The sequence below is a fragment of the Toxorhynchites rutilus genome, chromosome 3 (genome assembly GCF_029784135.1).
Source record: "Toxorhynchites rutilus septentrionalis strain SRP chromosome 3, ASM2978413v1, whole genome shotgun sequence".
NCBI lineage: Eukaryota > Metazoa > Arthropoda > Insecta > Diptera > Culicidae > Toxorhynchites > Toxorhynchites rutilus.
Window position 1 is genome coordinate 220,729,910 of NC_073746.1, and position 22,959 is coordinate 220,752,868.

Below are 22,959 nucleotides of genomic sequence, written 5' to 3' on the forward strand. Positions count from 1 at the left end.
CTTGAACAACAATTAGTTAAGCTGTAATATTCTTTGAAGAACGAAAATTGTAGCGGTATGTGGACGCAGTAAATGGGCATGTTCCTTAGGGTGTTCATTTGAACCGCTTTTCCCCTACATGAGAGAGAAAACGAATTATTTTTGGGGGAAGTCACGAACGAAGTTCAATTGACGAGGAAGAATTAAATGAGATAGTCGAGTGAGATAGCAACTAAACGCCCGAATGACTGTTGAATCATTTTGACGGAGAAACTACTGGAAGAAGCTAAAACTCAATTCCTATTGAATGCGAAGGCGAATTGCTTCATAGTCCACTGGCTATTCTCAGTTGAATATGACTTTACCGAGCCCTGGTAGCAACTCGGAAGAATATAGTATCCAAATTAAAGTAAGAAAAATAGACATTAGAAGCGTTAAAATGACGTAGACCTTTAAAGAAATAATTCCCATCAGGTTTGAATTGTTCTCCAAAAACAAATTATAACAATAAAATGTTCGTAAATAAAGTAGGCATTTTTATTTCGAAAAACAAAAATAAATTAATTCCGTGCTTGTGAATGTTATTTTTTATGTGGAAATTCTTCCGACTTGCAATTCGGCATTGGAGTTTCATTAGGCAAGTTCACATGAAATAACATAACATTTGTTTGAAGATTCTTTAGATTATGTGGGGTTCGACAAGAACAAACTCTCTTCTCGGTAGAATGCTCGTGCAATACCTTATAACTGTTGTGTGCTCAATACCTAGGGATGCCTCAATCTCAAATCTCAACGCGAAATAGGCTTAAAACACAGATTTGCATTCAGCGAAACAGTTATGTAACAATTGTAGTCTTCCGTGAAGGTGATAATTATCTTGCTTCCATTCACTTTCTCGTGGGCAGCAGTAACTATCGTGATGGCAAACTCGCCGACCTACACGCTCGAAGAAATGGCTTGTTTCGATGGACACTGAACCACCTTCAGTGCTATTTTTTTTTCGTCGATGAATCGAAGTTGGTACACGGTGAAAAACCGGAAACATGGGAATTAGCCGAGCTGCAAGTACCTCTCTCTCTCTCACCGTCCAACTACGTTTCCAACTCCGACGATTATTCACCCTGTAGTGTGGAAACGATCGGACACCAGAGTTATAAATGGAAATTTAGGCACAAAAATACATACCAATGCTGAGGAATGCAACCACTGTATGTTTTAAGTTACACTAATTGCAAACCTTGTTGATTTTCAGTTTCATAAGCAATTTAATACTTTTTACGCATCATCAATGGCTGTTTTGTATCGTATGGCTATCGTGAAAACAAAAGTTTTTGAAGCGAAAGTGACATTGGCCAACCACTGTTGACGTTTGATTTTCCTCGAAGCGAGTCTGTCTCTACACAGTGCTGCTATGCTGCGACTTCGCTAGACGACTATGGCCGCGGGTCGCTCGCGCGGATCGAGTGTTGCCGCTGATGACGATCTCGGTGGGTGACGGACGGAACGGCATACATATTTGTGTTCGCTCTTTGGAGCGGCGCATTGCCACGGGAAAAATGCAGGAAGAGAAGCACACAACAACATCCAACTGAGAAACTCTGAGGCGCGTTTTGAAAGTGAATTTTGTGATGACGGCGGATTTGACACTGGATGTGGGGGATGGGAAGAGGGAAATAAGGAAGTGGATACAATTTGTGGCATATACTGGTTTGGAAACCAGAAGTAGGTAAAAACACAATTAGCAATCAACAATCGGAAGACAAATGCAGATGCAATGTGTTCCGTTATAGCAGCAAGCTCCAATTTGTTTAACTGAATATTTCAATTCGTTGCGTTCGTCTTGAAACATTGTGATAATTGGCCAATACGAAAAATTTAAGCTCAACTCCATTGATTGGATATAAACCATCGAACATGGTATCGCAGATCATTGTTTTTTTAGAGGAATATATAGAATCTCATGTTTTAATGGTGCTAATTTTCCTCGCTGTTTTAAATAATTCAATTTTTTTTGTAAACCCCGTTGCTATTGATCACACTGTAGCCCAATTTCTTTTAGTGCTTGGATGGGATTGCAAAGCCAAAATGCGTGACTCGATTGTATATGACAGTAAATGACATGTTCAACGTATCATATGTACTAGAGCAGGTTGTAAATTTTTTTCTTTAAGGGGGTATTCTAGTCTAGAAATCTGAAAAAATTGAAATTTTTTTTTACCATATTTCTGTAGTTTAGGCATTCAAGAATATACTCTAGAAAGGACTTATCGAAAATCCTATTATTTACCTAGTTAGAGCCATCTTAGTGATGTGGTATCTAACCTGTTACGGCCATCACAATGAACTTCAAACGCGTTTCTCTCGGAACTAGTTTTTTTCTAACTGGCGTACACGATATCTCAAGTTCTACTGAACCGATTTATGTCAAATATATATGAAAATAATCTGCATACATCTCTCTATCGCATGAACCAATAAAAAATTATAACTTTTTAATTTTACTATTTTTAAAAAATCGGTAAACGCAAAAAAAGGTTTTAAACAGCATTTTTGTTTTCAAACGGCCGCCATTTTGTTAAAACCCATGTTTTTGACTTGTCCGAGGTTCATGCCATAGCGACATCTTTACTGATTCAGAATCTGTTCGATTTTTTTGTTTCAGATAACCAGAAGGACTGGAATCGTGTACGCCATGGCACAACTTTTTTTTGAACACCCTCACTTCACCAGCATGTAACTATTCTAATTATGAATATTTTTTTTCCGTCCTATTTTTGTTTTATTGTTGAAAGATAGATAAACGAATAATGATATAATGGATAGTAAAAATATTCTTTGTTTTATTTTTACGGAGTTCGAAAAAACGTCCGAAATTCGTGTCTCTACACTAGAATACCCCCTTAATAAAGAATGTATAAGAAAGAGTCCAAAGATCACATCATGATATGTGTGATTAGCACTGACCACGTTAACTAATCGGCAACGTGCCACATCTATAGGATAAAATATGCATATTTTTTTTTGTTTTTTTTTATCTGTATTATAGTGATTTTCAACTCATTAGGCTGGTTCGTCACTTTTACTTCTATTTTTGGAAGAATGTCGGGAGTGAGAATTGAACTCGTGACCTTTAGCGTGAGAGGCATGGATGTTACCACTACGCCAGATCGCCTCCACCTATGCATATTCTCCCTATCAGGAATTTCATGAAAAAAGATCCACCAAAAAAATGGCTCTGATTTTGCTGAAACCACGTGTTATATACTCCTACTCCGTTCCACGCTTTCTCCAAACCGGATATTGATAAAAGCTATTTGATGGCTCCAAAATATGTTTATTAGTTAAATTCAGTTCAGTGTACCACCTAGGTTAAATGAATTGGTGGATATTTATAGATTGATAATTGTCTCTCCGATTTCCGATTTTTTGATCGACTTTTTGTACTCCGAAAAACCGTGAAAATCGATCTTGTCAATTTTTGACAAGTTGACAATTTTTTTTCTATGATCAAAAAGATCGAAAATTTTTTGATCGTAGACATGTTAGAAAATTAATGAACTATTTAGAGCATCCAGCATATATTTTGTTTATATACAAATATTTTTTCTTAATTTGGGATGATTAAAATGTCATACCTTTATGGGATAAAATTTTACTCCACATGAAAGAAGCGTCCTGGCATCCTAGAAGCATCCGGGTTCAGATCTCCCTAACTTCATTATCGATGTCCTGATTATAATTTGGATCGTAAATATTCGGAAGACTTTGTAGAACATAACAATTGACATATGCTTCCTTTCTATGACAGTAGTTGGATCAACTATCGCCATGTTGATACTTCTGTGTGCCTATATCACATAGATAGTTAAAGATACAAAAAGACGATAAACGTCACACAGGTGAGTTGAAGATGATGAGCATTCTCACGAATGAAAGAAAAGAATATAATGTTGGAGAATGAAAAACTTGAAAAAGACGAAAAAATAAAAAAGCTGGATTAAACTTTGAAAGTTAAAAAAACTGTTGATTTTTTGCCCTTGGCGGATTCGCTGGCATGTTTAAAAAAAACTGGCAATATCCAGGAAAAACTGGAAGGGACTAGTACCAAGATTATGATTAAATGCCAAATGGCACGATTAGATTTTATGAGATTATTGCCAGTTGTTACGGACCCAGCTTAAATAGCGGGGCTAAAAGTAAATTAAAATAATCAAATAACAAAATTGAGCGCAACGCGCATTTGAAAAACAAAATAATGCCAGCAAGAGGAAACCACATGTTTCGTTTCCTTTTCTTCAATTGTTCTATATAGCTCCCAAGATAAGCGCGCCAGAGAAAGCGCATTAGATGAAGGAATAGAAGAAAATGTTTATTGCCGGCAATTAGCTAGCGACGCTACGCGGATGGCGTAGTGGAGTATAAGAACAGGAAAATATAGATACGGATATCAGAAAATAGTTAAATCGTAAAATCTTCACCAAATTGAGCCGCTTTAGCGATAGCAAAGGATGGAAACCACGGGATGATTTTATGTAGCAAATAGGCAGGCAGATAACCGATGCGGTTTCGTTTACCTGAGTAGGAAAGGGAATTTTTTTCTCTCCCTTTTAATTTTAAGCTAGAATAAGAATTCGTGTATATATAGTCCGGATTCTTACTCAATAAGTTCGCTCAATTTAGTTAAACAAACCAAAAGGTTCATCATAGCAAGGAAATAAACAGTTCAATTTCGGAAGCAAACCAGGACGTATTTATTTCTCAAAACCAAGATAATCATCAAGATCAAGTCAGCCGAGTTCAGCCAGCTGAACCCAAGAGTTCGAAAATACTGGTAAGAATGACGGAGCAGATCCCAAACCGAAAAGCAGACCACTTACAGCCGTCGGATTCTGAAGGGTTAGTGGCTGCCCTAGTCGGGATTTGGTAAAGTCTAGGGGCTAAGCCCATAAGACCTTAAAGTCCTTAAAGTAAGATTTCGAAAAGTAACAATAATCCAGGGAAATAAGATCCCTGGTTAACACTGGCAGTGAAAATTGTGAAGAAATTGGATGGATACATCATGTCCAGCCTTAGCGTTCTTTTCTAGAACTGGGACTAGTACCAACATTTCGACTAAATGCCAAACGTATGACACGATTACCAGTTAAATTTTGGATGAATATCAGTTGTTGAATTTTTAATAATAATTTTCAATTAATTCATTTTATTAAATATTTCCATGACAGTACAAAGTAAATGCCCTGGAAAATACAATTTTTCTGTAGTTCAGTGATTTTTTAGAGATATAGAACATTAAATTACAATGAAATTCATAAAGATGGCAAGAATTGCCAGGAATTCAGCTTTATGTGACTGCTTTGGCTACTGAGAATAATTCCGTTTGACATGACAAAATTTTGTATAGATCAAAGATGTGAAACATACCATTTTGAGGAAATCAGTACCATTTCCGAAGTAATAAACTAAGTGATTTAAAAAAAAGATAAAAATGTTACTGTTTACTGTTTATAAGAGATTTTGATTGATTTTCTTCCAAAAAATCGCGATAAACTTGATTGTTCCTATTAAAGATCTCCAATTTTTTTTTTAATCAGGGCAAATTTTTTTTTGTGGATCTTTTTTTTATGGATTTGCCAAAAAGTTATAATAATCATCGTTTTTACATATGATATTCTCTATCAAATAGTCAATGGATAATAAATAATACGTTAAATATTGAGTGATTGAATATTGTTTGAATTGTTTGTTATTGTTAAAAGTTACCTATTCACTTCAACCTTAGCCATAATCATCATTTATTTCCATCGTGAATAAAGAAAATGTATTCCGAAGCTAACAAACCGTACCTGGAAAGAAAGAAAAACAGAAATCATTAAATCGTTACAAAAACTACATTCCAATTAGAACATTTTTATGCTTTAATGACCCACAAAATCATTCCAACAACATTTTGAATGGAGCAATTTCTTCAGAACAATCATACAAGTAATACAAAGTACCGTCATCCGGGGGCAAGTTGATCAAGCGTACTACTGGAAACAAACAAAAAATTTGGAAAGGTACTATACAATTCAATTTTAAACTCTTTCTGGCTGACATGTTCAATAATCATCCGAAGTTTCTTTTCGTCAATTTCTCTCAAAAAATCGCTTATTGAATTGCATGAAAATTAATACTTTTCTGAAAAGCATTTTCGTTTTCATTTTCAACCATGGTGAAGACACATATTTTCAACATATCAAAACAACATTAATAGGCGCTAAAAAATTCACACCCTGACGATACTTTATGAGTAGTAATAATAATCAAATAGTTGTTATTAGGTGGATTAAAAAAGATTTTTATATCCTCAAACCCTTGAATTATAATACAAACGACCGTAGGTGAGGAAATGAATGAATTTCTATACATTTTTGTGCACATCACTCTAGAAAATCATGAAAAACATAGATTGATCAATTTCACCCCTATGCTACGTTTCGAAATTTTCCGCTAAAAATTGTTCAAATTACGCTTTTTAACAAAGTCGATCTTAACGTTTTGTGGCCTTTGAGCCAATACTTTTTTCGAAAATGATTGCGTATAAATTTAACAAAACAGTTCGCATATTCACATTTTTCTGAAAAAACGGTACCGCAATTAACAGATACACTCAGTTTTAGGATGTTTGCATTTCACATCTACAAGCATCATCACGCGCGCACTCAATAAAGGTCGTCCAAAACACTCCTTTCAAAAATGCACCATAAATCAAAACAACTTATTGTTATCAACATAAAATACTCCGTGTTTCCTACCATAGAAACGGGTTTCGACCTAGCCTAACAGCGAAGATATTTTATTTGATTTCTCCGTTGAAGTGTTGAACAAGCGAACACACCTGAAGGGGTTGAAGAAAGGCTCGAAGAAGATTCCGAACCAAACAAACGGCATGTGGCGTCCCCAATATGTATCCCACCTCAGCAATCCAAGTAGGCGATAAAAAGTGAAAATTCAAAACAGTGACGCATCTTCATTCCCGACTCGGTGCTACAGAGCACCTTTTAGACGCTCAATTATCGCCGTCTGCCTTATTGATGTTTTGAAGGGGATTCACTTTTTATTAAGTCGTCGGATGATGTAAACACTCGATATGAAATTGTTACATTTGCTAAACGTCGATAATTATTATGTGTCGAGCCTATGCTTCTTAACTTAGTAAAACTTGTTTGTGGCAAACATATTGAAACACCCGTAAATCCTTCGCTTAAGATTTCTTTATTTTAGTATCGCACCCAAAACATCTCTTGTGATGAATGGCTGCGAATAAAGGTTCGATTATAGCACTCATTTCATTCAGACTTATCGTGTATGAGAAATGGATAGCAATCAATCACCCTGCGATTAACTCTGACGTTCAGTGCGACGTAGGAAAGGGCGAGTTAAGTAATGCTAAGTACAAAAAAAACTTATCGTGTCGAGATAATGAGCGGAACAATTAGACCAACCCCTAGTAATTATGATTTCAAATTATATAGCGATGCAGCATGAAGGTAATTAAGAACTACTATGATTCCTATTTATTGGTGTTTGTTTACCGCTTTTATTATGTATTTTTAAATTGAAATCAATTGAAGAAATCATAAGTACATGGGATGCACAAAAAGAATGAGACTAGCAAAAATTTGTCATTGTCAAACATCCATAATTCTGCGATCAATGTAATTATTTCACGGGGTAATTTATCTAGTTTAATTACTGTGCATCCCATGTACTTATGATTTCTTCAATTGATTTCAATTTAAAAATACATAATAAAAGCGGTAGCCAAACACCAATAAATAGGAATCATAGTAGTTCTTAATTACCTTCATGCTGCATCGCTATATAATTTGAAATCATAATTACTAGGGGTTGGTCTAATTGTTCCGCTCATTATCTCGACACGATAAGTTTTTTTTGTACTTAGCATTACTGTTTTTCACTTGGGAGTGGCTAGCGAATACCGGAGATGTTCCGGCTCGTGGGAAATGTTTCAGTTTGTTTTTTTTTTATCGCGGCTCGATGATTGTCTGACCTTGGACTGTTAGAATGTGAAGTGTGAATTGTTGTGTTACTGGACTAAGTTTTGTGGATAATTAACTATTTATCGGGTAATTTCATTATATCTCCATTTTAGAGAGTCCTACACGGCATCACTATACGCTAAAATTTGTTAAATTAGTGTGTTTTCCAATAGAAATATAAAAAAAATATCGGAGGAGTAGTGTTTTGAGATATAAAAAAAATCAATACTAAATTCATTTTTTGAGTATGATTTTTACAGTGAATTTAAAATGATGTTTTTTCCAAACTATCAAATGACCGATTTGAATTACGACTGATTTTTGAAATTCATATCTAATATTCAAAAACATTGACCTTTCTTACAAAAAATCGTAACTAAAAATCCAGATGGCCGATCAAAAAAATATGTTGTTTGACATGTTAGAAAATTAATGAACTATTTAGAGCATCCCCACCGGTGGGTAGCTATAAACGTTGGTAATTTCACAACTTTAATCGATGCTATTTTGGATGGCAACCCATTTTCGTACCGATCGTTGCTATTAGGTTGTCATTTTGCTACTTTCTTTTCCGCAAACGAGGATTTTGTTTTTGTTATGATTGTTTGCTCCGAGTTTTAAGAAATTCACGCGTCGTCAAAAGAAAATCTAAACTCACTATTTTATAAAACAACTTAGTCACAGACAACGTAGAACGGAGAGAATCCAAACAAAATTTTGACGTTTGCTGCAAATAGCAACCTTGCGATGAAGTTACTACTGCGTTGCCAAATTTATGAACCGGCTGCTACTCTGGGGGTGCGTTGTTATTTTACTAACCAGAATGGCAACTCGCGGTGTGGTTGCCACGTTATGGTGAAGGGTTGCTCGATTTTGTTTGGAAACCGAAATTTAGCATGCTAAATTTTTCTTAGGAGAATGGATGCTCTTAGGAAAATTGCATTTGAAATGTACTATTAAAAAATCTTACTCAAAACATTACAAATTTATGATATCTCAAAACACCAATCGCCACTCCACAGCTGATTTGAATGCTTATTGTTAATCTGGGCAATATCCCAATACCTCGCATTATATCACAAAATGGCCAAATCATTTTATTTGCCTGCCTAAATGTACCAGAATAAGAAACAAAATGATAAGGAAACGTAGGTACTTAGCCCAGAACTAGTTACTCAGAAACAGAGACAGCCTTTGGGGCGTGTAAGAGCTGAGGATTCTCTCCCGTGTTCTATTTCGGCGTAATGTGGACCTAGACAATATTTTCCAAACAGCTCGAGAAAGGAAGTACTTGAAGATACGAACATAATTCGACTTCAACTTCAGAGAACATACTCCTTACATGAAGAATAACACATATTTACATTTGAAAAAAAATTAACTATCGAAACAGTTGAAAAATATAGTTGCCACGGCCCGTTAACCCCAAAAACAATTCATTTAATTGCGCCTTTAGTTATGCAAAAATCAAAACAATATTTCTAGTGTAGTGATACCGATTATTTCAGAGATTTACAATATCGTGCAAAATCGTGGATTTGATACATAAAAATGACTCCCAAATTAAAATCGTACATTTTTAGCAGCCCAAAAAAAAAATTGGAGTATTGCCAGATACCTTTAGAAGATTTTGGCTATGTAAAATATTGAAATAATATTCCAAGTGCGGCGAAAATAATATTTTTTGTTGGTGGCAATATAGTTGCCAGAACCCGGTAAAGGGTTAAATTAAGAAAACAGGTATTCATGGATATTCGTTTTCGTCCAATATTTTGTCTTTCAAAGCGTATTAATTATTTCAGTGAAATATTTCAATTGAACATGACACATTTTATGTTTGTAGTAAAGGTTTGCAAGTTAATGCGGATGCAGACAACTCACATACAACTCACAATTCAAAGAAACTCCTCCGTCCTGAACGGAAATCCATCTCGAGGTTCCTTCCAGTTTTAACAGAAAAAAAAGAGATCCGCATTATTTACAAATGATTCGATTAGTACATGATTAAGAGTTCTCAGATAAAATGTTTAACTTGGATGCATGTCATCTTGATAGGAATAATTTGATAAACTTATTTGAATGTTCGACAAGCGACGCAGCTCTGCATTTCTCGTTTTCATAATTAACAGTCTTATTCATCTCATAACATTGCATTCTAAATAAACAATAAATCGTTAAACCCATAAAAAAAAAGATCCCACATTTATGCACATATCATTTGCACGACCTAACAATTAGACATCTTCCAATCATGAATCCTTAATAATTTCAGCTAACCATCTCATACGCACACACTCAAAAAGATCGCTCGTAATAACCACGTCATATCACAGCTCGCACGAGACCAATCAGCGCCGATGCTCTGTCTGATCTGTAGAAGCGAAGGGTGAGTGGCACTTGCGAACTATTCTCCCGGATGTTCAGACCAGGACTAGAGCGTGCTCGTTGGAACCGCACGACATAGCAGTATCAACAACAGCAGTTACACTGTACTTGTTGAGGGGATACTCTGAGGACCAAACAGCACCAAACGACCTAACGTCGACTTCGTCGGAAAGATCTTCCTGAAACCGAAGCGCAGCGCCTTTACCAGCGGTGTTCGGAAGGAAAAGTGTGTGTGTGTGCGGCAGTAGTTCTGCGTAGATACAGACGAACTCCGCCAGATTCCGGGCTCCGTCCATCGCATCCAATATAGCGGAATTTTGCGTGAGTTGATCGAGTGACGTTTCGCCAGCGGCCCCCAGGTGTGGTGAATGGGTGAATATGGTTGCTTTCGCTTTGTGTTTGTGTTTTTGTTTACTGTTATCTAATAGTTTTTGCTTGCTTTTATTTGTTTATTAACCGTTTGAGTCCCAGGTCTAATTGGGAAAACATAGTCGATAAATCGATATTGTCATAGCGCTGGTCTTGTTCAATTACAAAAATTAAGCCTCATTATTATGCTGATCTGAAGGTCGTACTATGAACATTAACAATACCTGATTATGTTGGCCAAACATTATTTTAGCATACCTCTTTAAAAGAATAAAACAAACTCTTGTTTAACGTATGAGATGTCCTATGTTCGATTTTTTACTACTATTGCAATCGTATGATCACCAAATTCAAACAGTGCCCTGTTCCAAATATTTATTTTATTTTTAAATATTACAAATAGTATGAGAATAACATCGGCACATTGTATCAAAACGATCGAATATTTTTATTATACAACTCAGTTTCATTGTAATAAAAACAGTTTAGGCACAGTACACTAATTGTGTAACACTAAAAATACGGTTTCTGGACCCCTTCCGTCTTTATGTAGTACAAAACAAAACTTCAACAAGTAACAAGTAACGCAACCACCTTTTCTACCACAATTCCGACATTCGACGTTATAAACGTTCTAGGAGCGTTTATATCATTCACTACACGAATTTTCCATCAAAAGTGTTTGACAGTAATTCGATGTGTCTCTACTACATAATTCTTTATAATTAAAACAAAAATGAGTAAAGATTAGATTTAAAAAAAACTCATAGTGAACATTGTGTTCGCTGGCCATTACGTTTTCCTATCTTCCCTACTACATTTTAATTCAACATCGGACAAACTACATAAAAAATACATACATAAAAAATATTCATTCTAAGTGTTTTGAAGTTCTTGTCATCAGATTCTGTATAACCCCCACATCCACTTTGTTCGCCTTAGACATCTTCTCGCTCCCAACAGCTTCTAGGTTCTTCTTCAGGTTCCGGTTGTGATGTGCCAATATCTTTCAATTGGGCGGAGCTCTGGCGTTTTGGGAGAGTTTTGTCCTTGAGAACTACCTGCACGTTATTGATGGTATACCTCTCCAGTGCCTTCTCCCCGTAATGGAAGGATGCCGTATCCTGCAGTACGAAACAATCGTGCTGCATTAGAAAAAGCAGCAACTGTATTTCCAAACATTCGTTAATATAAATTTTCTGGTTGACTTTTCTAGGTGCAATGAAAATGAACAGCCGACGATGCCGATGTCCCTTTTAAAAGTACTGGCCCTTCTTTTGGTCGCCACATTTGATTATTTTCTTCTGTCTCTCGATAAACGTTCCCCGGCGACCGTTGATATGATCCCTTCTAACGATTTCGTTTGCCCGACGAACATTTGGTTCAACTTTCCTCGATGCGCGAAATTTTGATGCATTTCTCCTCTTGCTTGGACGCCATCCAAATTACCGAAGAACACATCTTAAAATCAAAATAGGAGCTTAACTTTGTACGCATACATCAACATAATTAGGCATTCTATAATTTTCAAATTTTTTCAAAAGTTAAAAATTACGCAATTTTCATAAAAGCTATATAAAAAGAAGCTGTTCTTGAGATATAGTAAATTATACCTAGTATAGGATTTTGAGAGAGAGAGAGAGAGAGAGAGAGAGAGAGAGAAAGTGGAGTAGAGAGCGTAGAGAATTTATAAGCGAAAAAAGACGGGTGGGTAATGTCGAGGACATAACCGGAGAGACGTAGGACTACACCAAGGGTGTCCATTATTCGAATATCATGGACTACAGATCCCAGAATGACCAACTTTTCATGTACAAAATTACAGAAAAAAAATGGGTGGGTTATATCTATGATATACATAACCGCAAGGTTGACGTGGAACTACCTTAGCTTAGCAATCATTCGTTTGTATTGATTAAATTCTTGATTGAATGAAACAGTTTCCAAATTCAATTGAGTTCAATATATTTGCTCTGTGAGTGAAAAAAATGAACAAATGCCATGTAAAGTCAATTTATTTATTGTGATTGATTGTTCTTCGTTACAAGTAAATTTAATGACGGACCTTTTACGTTTGGTATGATGACTAGAACAAAATATATGAACGGAAGAATTATCAAACGTTTGATGAACCAGCCTAAGGCTGAAAATCTTCCCAATAAAGACAAAAAAAATTATCAAACGATTATTTTATTTTACATTTCCCTCTGAAGTTTACATCCCAAAAGTGTACATACTTCTCGAATCTCGAATTTGCTTGAAACTGGGAAGTTCATTCGCTTCTAGTGTCTGCACGATTTTCCCAGGTTCCTAAGTTTAGAAGATTATGTTAGGACAGACATATTCCACTCTGCACAAAGGCAAGCGAGGACAAAAGTACTCGCAGTTTGCATTTATTTGCAGAGCCGATTTCCCCAGAAACCTCGGTTTTGAAGTCTGTGTTAGGGAAACACATTTCAATCGGAACAAAAATACCCCCGACTTGCATGAATTTGAAATACCGATTTCTCCAGGCACCTTGGTTTAGAAATCTCTATTAGGGAACACATTTCGGTGGGAACAAAAGCTCCCCCTACTTTCGTGTGTTTGCAATGCCGATTTCGCTGCTTGGTTTTAAAGTCTGTGTTAGGGAACATTTTTCGATGAGAACAAAAGTCCCCCTACTTTCATGTATTTGCAATGCCGATTTCCCCAAGGCTGCTTGGTTTTGATGGCTGTGTTAGGGAAAGCGTAAATCGGGCCAATCAAAACGATGCAGTTAGGGCGTTTAGATAACGCCTAATATTTTACAGTTATTCAATTGTTTATCTAATGAAAAACAACATTTTGTTAGTTGCGATAGATGCGTAGAAATACTCCCTATCAATTGATGCAAACATCTCTCCTATCCAGTACGAAATGTTCGAGCTATAAGCATTCGAAATCCCACGTCTAAATCAAAGGATAAAATAAAACCTCAGCACTCAGCAAACACTATAACATTTAGATTCAAGCACGAAAAAAATCAAAATTTGTCTTGCAAATGTCGTGAGGTGCAAATGTTGTAGGGCTTATTGTTCGGCCGGCAACGAACACACACTTGATGGCAAGCATATCGTAATAGGAATTTACCATCTGCTATCATGATATAATTGGGCTTTGCACTCCTCATGAATAACTGTGTTCTACTAGTCAAGTCCTTCATTTGATACCCATATTGATGGGGTTTAGAGAAAATATGTAATACGGCATTTTGTGGTGGTGGCCATTTTGGATTTGCATTTTTCAAAAATAACTGTGTTCTGCTAGTCTATCCCTTTCATTTGATACCCATATTGATGGGGCTTTGAGAAAATGTGTATATGTAATGTATTTTGTAGCGGTCGCCATCTTGGATTTTCATGATCATGAAACACGCAGTTTTATAATGACAAAGTGTGTGTAAAAGTGTGTTCCAAATTTCAGATCAACCGGTCAACAGGAAAGGGGTCAAATTTCAATTAATGTGGTACAGCGCCATAGACAAACATGTTACATACAAACATACAAATATCTTCTTCTTCTTCTTCAATGGCACTAACGTTCCTAGAGGAACTTCGCCGTCTCAACGTAGTATTACTTGCGTCATTTTTATTAGTACTTAGTTGAGATTTCTATGCCAAGTAACACGCCTTGAATGCATTCTGAGTGGCAAGCTCTAGAATACGCGTGATCACAGTGCAAGTCGGAGGAAATTTCTTTGACGAAAAATTCCCCCGACCAGAACGGGAATCGAACCCGAACACCCGGCATGTTAGTTGTGACGCTAACCACTCGGCCAAGGGAGCACAAACATACAAATATGTCACAGCTAAATAAAACCGTTTAAAAACTCCAGCATTCTATCAAATCGAACGCGATTAGCCACTCATTCACCCGGCGCGACGTTTCCACCGCTTTTAACACACTTCGATAAGCTCTCCTGCTCCACATCCCATTGAAACTCCTGTCTCTCACTCTTGCGGTATCGCACCGCATACATCCCCGGCAAATGCAGCGATATCTCTTATGCTGAAAATCAATTTCAAGATAGCGTCTTTCCTGCTTGGCGTCTGATGATAGAATGTGGCCAAGCCCCACCATTGCTCACTTTATATAGCCATATAGTTAACGTTGTAGCGACCGCCTATATTTATTTATAATCTCTTTTTTTTCTCTCTCATTCACCTTGTCCATACGTTTCGCCCGTCGCCATGGTTGCTTGTAATGAATAGCTGTTTGCTGCGGGAGCGCAGACAAAATGTATGGGAAAGTAGGAAAATCAAAATACATTTATTAATTGAGGAGGTATTAGCGTTCAAAAACTGAACACTTTTTCACACCGAAATATTGAAATGGGCCCCTATATTGGAAGGTTAGACGTAGTCCTACGTCAAAAGCGGTAGCACAGGGAGAGGCGTCCGAGATCGGTGCGTTTGCACAATGTCATCCATGCCGTTCGTGAGCGCGTTGGGCGCAATCCTTTTCGAAAACAAATCGTCTAGCAGTCGAAACGAACGTTGGCGCGTGCAGGCGATGTGTGAGTCATTTATTGACGCCCACACTGAAACAAATACAATTGAAACGATACAAAAAACAATGACTAGAGGCGCTGCAGAATGAAGCGGCCACATAGACTTTCGTCCGTCCAACCAATCAAACCTGTTTCTTGCTCAACAATACACAACACAACAATTGAGATTGCAGTGCTTACAGGATAAAATCATGCGATTATTTCTAAGACGGCATAAGTTATCTTTGAAACTAAAGATGTATTTTAACGTAGGACTGCATATAACCGGAATATATAGGGAGTAAAATGAAAATATTGGCACCGAACATGTAAGATAAAATGAAAGATTTCGAGCGCTTATAACTCGAGCATTTCTTAATACATCGCAAAGATGTTTACATCAATTGATAGGAAATATTTCTACGCATCTATCACAATGAACAACATATTATTTTTTTAAGTAAACTATTGAATAACTGAGAAATGTCAATCATTGTCCAGGTGCCTCGTTTTGATTGGTCCAATTTGTCCCCATTACCCACCCGTCTTTTTTGAACATATTCGTTTATTTATTTATTTATTTTCTCTACAAGGTGAAAAGATGGATTGGAGATGGAATGGATTCAGTTGTAATTCATGTATCTTAACCTAACCTAAATATAAACTACAAATTTTTATAATATGTCGTTGATAACATACACTTCTACATTTCGTTTGAGTATAGGGTCTTTCAGATTAAACGTCCTCCACGTACCCCCAGAGGAAGTAATCGACGACGAGAAATGTTGAGATTCTTACCATAAGAGGACAAAGTTTCATTGAGGCTTCGGTTGCTCGAATGATACGATTTCACTAAAAATACACGTTCTTGTAAATTGAACATCTTGGCATTAAAACCATCCGATCAGACTGAACGGGTAGCCGAATATTATCGTCCCGAAGTGGGGAATGCAGTGTTACAATCGACCGAGCGAAAATAAAAATTATAAGGAGCTATTCGTTTTTTTTTGCGTTTACAGATTAAACTGAAAGACCCTCTATAATAATATTTGTTTCTCCTTGGAGTTTGGTGGAAGCGCATTAAAGTTCGTAATTCCAGTATGAAAAAACATTTCAAATGGCTAATTCTCTAAAAAGCTATCTCGATTTCTTGCATGAAATGTGAACCGAAGCAGAGTTGTCTCGTTCTCTTTTGTGTCATGATTTGCAACATATAAAAGCAAAAGACTGCCTCTTCTGTAAGAAGTTCTGAATTCTGTAAAATCATATTTGAACAAAATAAAGCGAATTATTCAGTGAAACGGTCAATCGGCTAATACTCCTGATGATTGTTGCGTAGACGTAGTTATTCTATAACAACACAAAGATGGTCAATTGGAGGCCCTGAGTTTTTGAACTCGCGATCGATCGCTTTTGAGCGAACGCGCAACCAATGTGGCTACAGGTAAACCTGTTTTTGTGCGTGAGATACGGATCGCACAAAAAACGTACTAAACTTCACTAGTAGCTTTAAAAAATAGTTTTCGCTACACAATTAAAAAAAAATTGTATTCGGTGGATAGAGTGGCCATAAGAAAACGATTTTTTTTATTCCAACTTTTATATTTTTAATTCTACATTGAAACATTTTGCAATTCAGAACTTGTCAATATCTTAATCCTACTGAAAGTTATCGGTATTTTTTCACCCAAAAACTCATGATTTCAAATATTGTTTTCTCAAATTTTAAAAAAACACACAGTTTTAAAATATTCGCATTATGTAGAGTTAAATATGACGAATTTCACGCCAACTCGATTGTCCATTGGCAGCAACATCTCAAATTGTAGTGAAACGTTATGGGTGTAAAGACATCGATCATTTAAGCAACTTGGCATACTTCAAAAATTCCAATAAGAATTAGACTACTTTTTTTTAAAAAAAAACAATGGAAAATTATAATTTTTAAAATTGAAATTCATTTTTCTAAAAACCGTATCCTTTTTAAATTCTCAAAAAAAATATGAACAGCCCTTGCAATTTCCAACAATTCTCCTTTACATCGGAAGAAAAAGTTTTTCTAACAACAACTATTTCATGTTTTCTTTGGAAAAATTACAACTAATCCTAATTGTGTTTAAACTCAAGATACCGATATAGTGCATTCGTCAAAGTTTTAGATCTTATTAACACATTGCGCACCGCTCATGAGTTTTCTCTTGTTTCGCTTTCCGTCTATTACGGATAGATCACGAAGTAACCCGTGTTTTCTACACTTGATGGTTAAATCCTTGGTCTGCCAAGAATCTAACAAGGCCTACCAATGACTCGCCTTCGTCTCATCTACACCGAAGGAAACGATCTCATTAGTTGAATCCAAACAAATGTTTGCCCAAAAACCTTGTGATGCTTAATGTGTTAAAATATAAACTTTTGTCGAAAACGTCAACTTTCTATCATTTATTGTTCCTGTAATAAATAGCATTTTTGTATGGAGACTCCTGAAAAAATATTGTTTTACTCGTAACATATTTGTGTGTAAATTCCCGCGCTTGGAATGTTCTTGAAATGTTTCGAAATATGAAAAAAGTTTGCAGAACATGTAAATCGCGATAATTTATACATAAAAATGCTACGAGTTAAACATTAATATAAGGGTGGGGAAAAAGAAATGTCGTATTTCTGATCGAAATTTGACGCTTTATTTAGCATACTTAAAATTATTATTAAAGTCAAATATCCGCCGTTTTGTTCGCAAACTTGTTGCCATTTACAAGGCAACTTCATTATCCCCCCCTTATGAAACCCTCCCTTCTTATTTGCAAAAAACTCAGACAGCCAATTTTCGCAAGCCTCTTTTGAGGCCAACTTAGTATCACCAAGAGCGTTTTGCATGGACCGGTAGAGATGATAATCACTTGGAGTCAGGTCCGGACTATACGGTGGGTGCAATAGGACTTCCCATCTGAGCTCCCGTAGCTTCTGGCGGGTCATCAAAGATATGTGAGGCCGAGCGTTGTCCTGGTGGAAAACAACACCATCCCTATTGATAATTTCTGGCCGCTTCTGGTCAATCGCCTGCTTCGAACGGTCAAGCTGCTCACAGTAGAGAACCGAGTTGAGGGTCTGGCCATAGTTGAGCAGCTCATAGTGCATGATTCCCTTCCAATCCCACCAAACACACAGCAAAACCTTCCTGGCCGTCAATCCGGGCTTGGCGATGGTTTGGGCCGCCTCACCACGCTTCGACCACGACTTTTTTCGCTCTAGGTTGTCGTACATGCTCCACTTTTCATCACCAGTCACCATATTCTTCAAAAATGGGTCGAGTTCGTTCCGTTTCAGCAGTGCACCACAGGCATTGATTCGGTCTAAAAGATTTTTTTGCGTCAACTCGTGTGCCACCCATACATCCAGCTTTTTTTGGAATCCAATCTTCTGCAAATGGTTCCAAACGGTTTTATGGTTTATACCCTGTTCCTGGCCAATCGAGCGAGTGCTCACATGCCGGTCTACTTGGATAATTTCAACGTTTTTATCGGTTTCCACGACGATTGGGGTCCATAAACTACACGAATTTTTTTGGCCGCCTTCTTTGAAGTTTTACCTCGCAGGTAGTAAAAACGTAAAATATGGCGAATTTCTTGCTTGGTGGACTCCATCTTTGACGCGCTATAACTTGAGACTGAAAGGACAATCACAACACTTTCAAAACGACACCTCAATTGTCGTCTTTAAATAGCCGTATAGTATGACTCGATGCGATAAGTACAACACAAGATATGTTTAAGTGTTGCCATATATTGACAATATACGACTTTTCTTTTTCCCCAACCCAATAGTATTTTTTTAAAGAAAACAAGAAAAAATTGTTGTTAAAAAAACTTGTTTCCTGTAAAAATGCCCATCTTACTTGTTGGAAATTGTAAGGACTATTCATATCAATTTTTTCAGTATTAAAAAACACACATTTTTGAGAAAAATGAATTTTAATTTTCAAAATGTTTTTTTTTTCAATGAAATCCTTCTTTGAAAATTTGATATTTTGATATGTTTGGATGAAAACACAAATAATTTTTTAAATATGTTTGGCCTGGCAGATTCGGAACAATTCTTGTAAAGAAAAGAGATGGTGATAGACCTGACGTCGTAAAAAACAGAGAAGATCTCAGTAAACTAATAACGCGATATTTAAACGTGGCCAAGACTCCCTCGCCCAAAAGGAAAAGACCAGACAACAATGTTCCTTAATCTTTTTCAGGTCTATTTACCTCGTTTCTTGTTTCATATAAATTGTTTTATTTTTATCAATGACTAATACAAATATTACTAACTTTTTCCATGACGATATAAACGATTTTAACATTAGTTGGAATAATATAAACGGTGACTATTTGAGAATTCTTCAATGGAATGTTCGTGGAATAAATGACTTGGAAAAATTTGACCAGATAATTTTATTTATTAATCAGTGTGGTGTGTCCATAGATGTCATTGTAATTGGCGAGACATGGCTTAAAGCTGACATTTGCTCAATTTACAATATAAATGGATATAAAGCGATCTTCTCTTGTCGTGACGTATCTGCTGGAGGTTTGGCTGTATTCGTTAAAAATTCAATTCAACTTAAAATCATTGACAATCAAAATTTAGATGGATTTCATTTCATACATATAGAGCTGTCACTTAATAGTCAGATTTTCGATGTAATAGGTGTTTATCGTCCCCCCTCTTTTGACTTTAACAGATTTTATGATTTTCTGGAGAATACATTAAATCGTTCAAAATCAAGACCATACTTCATTGTAGGTGATGTGAATGTTCCTGTAAATTTGTCTAGAAATAATATTGTAGTACGTTATAGTAATCTGTTACAATCATTAGGTTATATATGTTGCAACACATTCACCACACGTAATGCGAGTAATAATATACTGGATCATGTTATATGTAGAATCATAGATGTGGAAAATACTCGGAATGATACTGTGTTCTCAAATCTTAGCGATCACTCATTGATTGTATCTTCATTAAGACTACACGGACGCAAAGTCAAAACCAGAATAAAAAAGACGATCATAAATTACAACATACTGAACTCTCGCTTCTCGAATTTCTTGGAAACGGTGAATTGTGACCAAGGCGTTGAATTTTGTTTAACAAATATCTCGTCGACATACAATTCGATATTGGCGCAATGTTCCAGAACCATTTCTGTTGAGGTCAACACCAAAGGAAACGCTTGTCCTTGGATGTCGTATGATCTCTGGAAATTATTGAAAATAAAGAGTAAATATCTGAAAAAGGCCAAAAGTCGACCTAATGATTCACATCTACAAGAAATGTTCAACTTTATTTCAAAAAAAGTTCAAGTAGAGAAAAGACAATCTAAAAGAGCATATTTCGAACAAATACTTAACAATACGAATCAATCACGAATGTGGAAAACACTGAATTTAATTTTAGGACGCTCAAAGGAAAAAACCCAAATTGGTCTGACTCATAATGGTGTGGAATGTACAAATGACGAAGAAGTGTGTGAAATTTTTAACGAATACTTTTCAAGTATCGGAACCCAGTTATCAAACGAAATTCCTAAACGTAATGATGGTAACCCATTAATGTACTCCCATCATGTCCCAAACTCCATTTTTTTGTATCCGTCAAATCAAGCGGAGGTGCTTAGGATCATCCAAGATCTGAACAGTAAAAAAGGTTGCGGATCCGATAATATTCCAGCGAATGCTATAAAAACGAACGCAGTTGCCTTTTCCAGAATTTGTTCGGAAATGTTCAATATATTGCTGTCTACAGGAAGATACCCAAACTGTTTGAAGATTGCTAGAATTGTGCCAATTTTCAAATCCGGTGATTGCACGAACCCTAGCAACTATCGACCGATTTCAACACTATCAGTATTCAATAAAATATTTGAGAAACTTCTCATTGTAAGATTACTCAATTTTTTAAATGAAAACAATGTATTTTACAAGCTTCAGTATGGGTTTCGACGTGGCAGCAGCACTATAACTGCCATCACTGAGCTCGTGGATGAGTTGATAGATGGTATCGATCGTAAATTGATAGTTGGTGCTCTTTTTCTGGACCTTAAAAAGGCTTTCGATACAATTGATCATGACATATTATTGAAAAAATTGAATACTTATGGAATCCGAGGACTTGCCAGCGACCTCGTACATAGCTATCTCACCGGTAGACAGCAATATGTTGCATTGAATAATGCCAAAAGTGCCCTGCGTTCAATAAACATTGGTGTACCACAGGGCAGCAATATTGGACCTCTGTTGTTTCTGTTGTACATCAATGATATCGGTAATCTGCCATTGATAGGAACTGCTAGACTGTTTGCTGACGACACAGCATTGTTTTATCCATGCTCTGACTCCAGAACCGTCGTAACAAATATAGAAAATGATCTGACTGTTCTTTGTAGGTATTTTCAACAAAATCTGTTGTCACTAAATTTGTCAAAAACTAAATACATGTTCTTCCATTCACCAAGGAAAAAAATCTTCGCTTGTCCCGACCCAAAGTTTGAGAATGTCTCGATTGACAAGGTGAACCATTTTAAATACCTTGGAATACATTTAGATACAGGTTTATCATGGACACAACAAATAAATTCTCTAGAAAGAAAAATCTCCTCACTTTGTGGTATATTGAAAAGAGTATCCTACTTTGTATCACAGAGACCGTTGAAAAATTTTTATTTTGCATGTATTCACTCATTACTGCAATATGGAATAGTGGTTTGGGGACACGCATGTAAAACGAAACTTAAAAAACTACAAGTGTTGCAAAATAGGTGTCTGAAAATAATATACAAACTACCAATCCTCCATCCAACGTTAGACTTATATTCCGACGATTCTCATAAAATACTGCCTCTTCTTGGACTACGCGAATTTCAGACTATCAAACTTATCCACAGCGTTATTAATGACAATGATATTCACCATAACTTGACAATACCTATAGTAAATCATCAACACATCACACGACAAGCACAAAATTTAATGCGAAGTAGAGCAACAACTAATGTTGGTCAGCAACGCATTCTGTTTTATGGACCATCTCGTTTTAATGCCTTGCCATCTGAAATTCGAACTATCACACGTTCTGATAATTTTAAAAAGAAATTAAAACAATATCTCAAATCAATGACCAATGTTTTCGTATTATAGATCGATCAACCACAATAATCCATGTATCGTTGTATGCTTGCCAGTACCCTATTTTGAGAAATTAATGTTCCATGTTTTGTTTTTTTTTTTTTTTTTTTTTTCTCTATTTTATGTTTCTCCTCTTATATGGATCCCTTAAAAGAAAAATTTTTTTTTTTCACTGGGGTCCATACATTTTTGTTCTTCATGTTTTTGTCCACTCACCTCGTTTCTAAATGTTTGTTTATGTCCTTTTTTTTTTTTTTTTTTTTTTAATAACTGGAGCCCAACTCTAGGATCCTCAAGTCAGAGTATCTTCGAGATGGGGGTGAGTGGAGGGTAAAAAAAAAAAAAAAAAGAAAAAAAAAAAAAAAAAAAAATTTCCTCCATTTCATTCTTTAACTAAAATTTTCTAGGTCTTATAGTTTTGAGTGAGATTTGTTTTTAAATTTAGAGTTTTGAGTTTTGAGTTGATCTTAACTTGATCTTAACTCGAAAACTATAAGAC

General features: G+C 36.1%; 2 protein-coding genes across 5 annotated transcripts in view; one reads left to right on the top strand and one right to left on the bottom strand.

Annotated features, from left to right (window-relative positions):
- LOC129780364 (flotillin-2) overlaps positions 1-22,959 on the bottom strand; it is a 384,914-nt gene that overhangs the window by 210,287 nt on the left and 151,668 nt on the right. The gene's annotated exons all lie outside the window — the stretch shown is intronic.
- The window catches only part of LOC129780358 (glucose dehydrogenase [FAD, quinone]), a 34,857-nt gene that overhangs the window by 7,108 nt on the left and 4,790 nt on the right, over positions 1-22,959 (top strand). The window contains exon 2 of one of the 4 annotated variants that reach the window (XM_055788538.1): positions 10,297-10,781. The exons of 1 other annotated variant lie outside the window; for it this stretch is intronic. The gene's annotated coding sequence lies outside the window, so the exon portion shown is untranslated. The remainder of the gene's footprint in view (positions 1-10,296; positions 10,782-22,959) is intronic. 2 more of the 4 variants (XM_055788539.1, XM_055788537.1) reach the window with 2 other exon arrangements.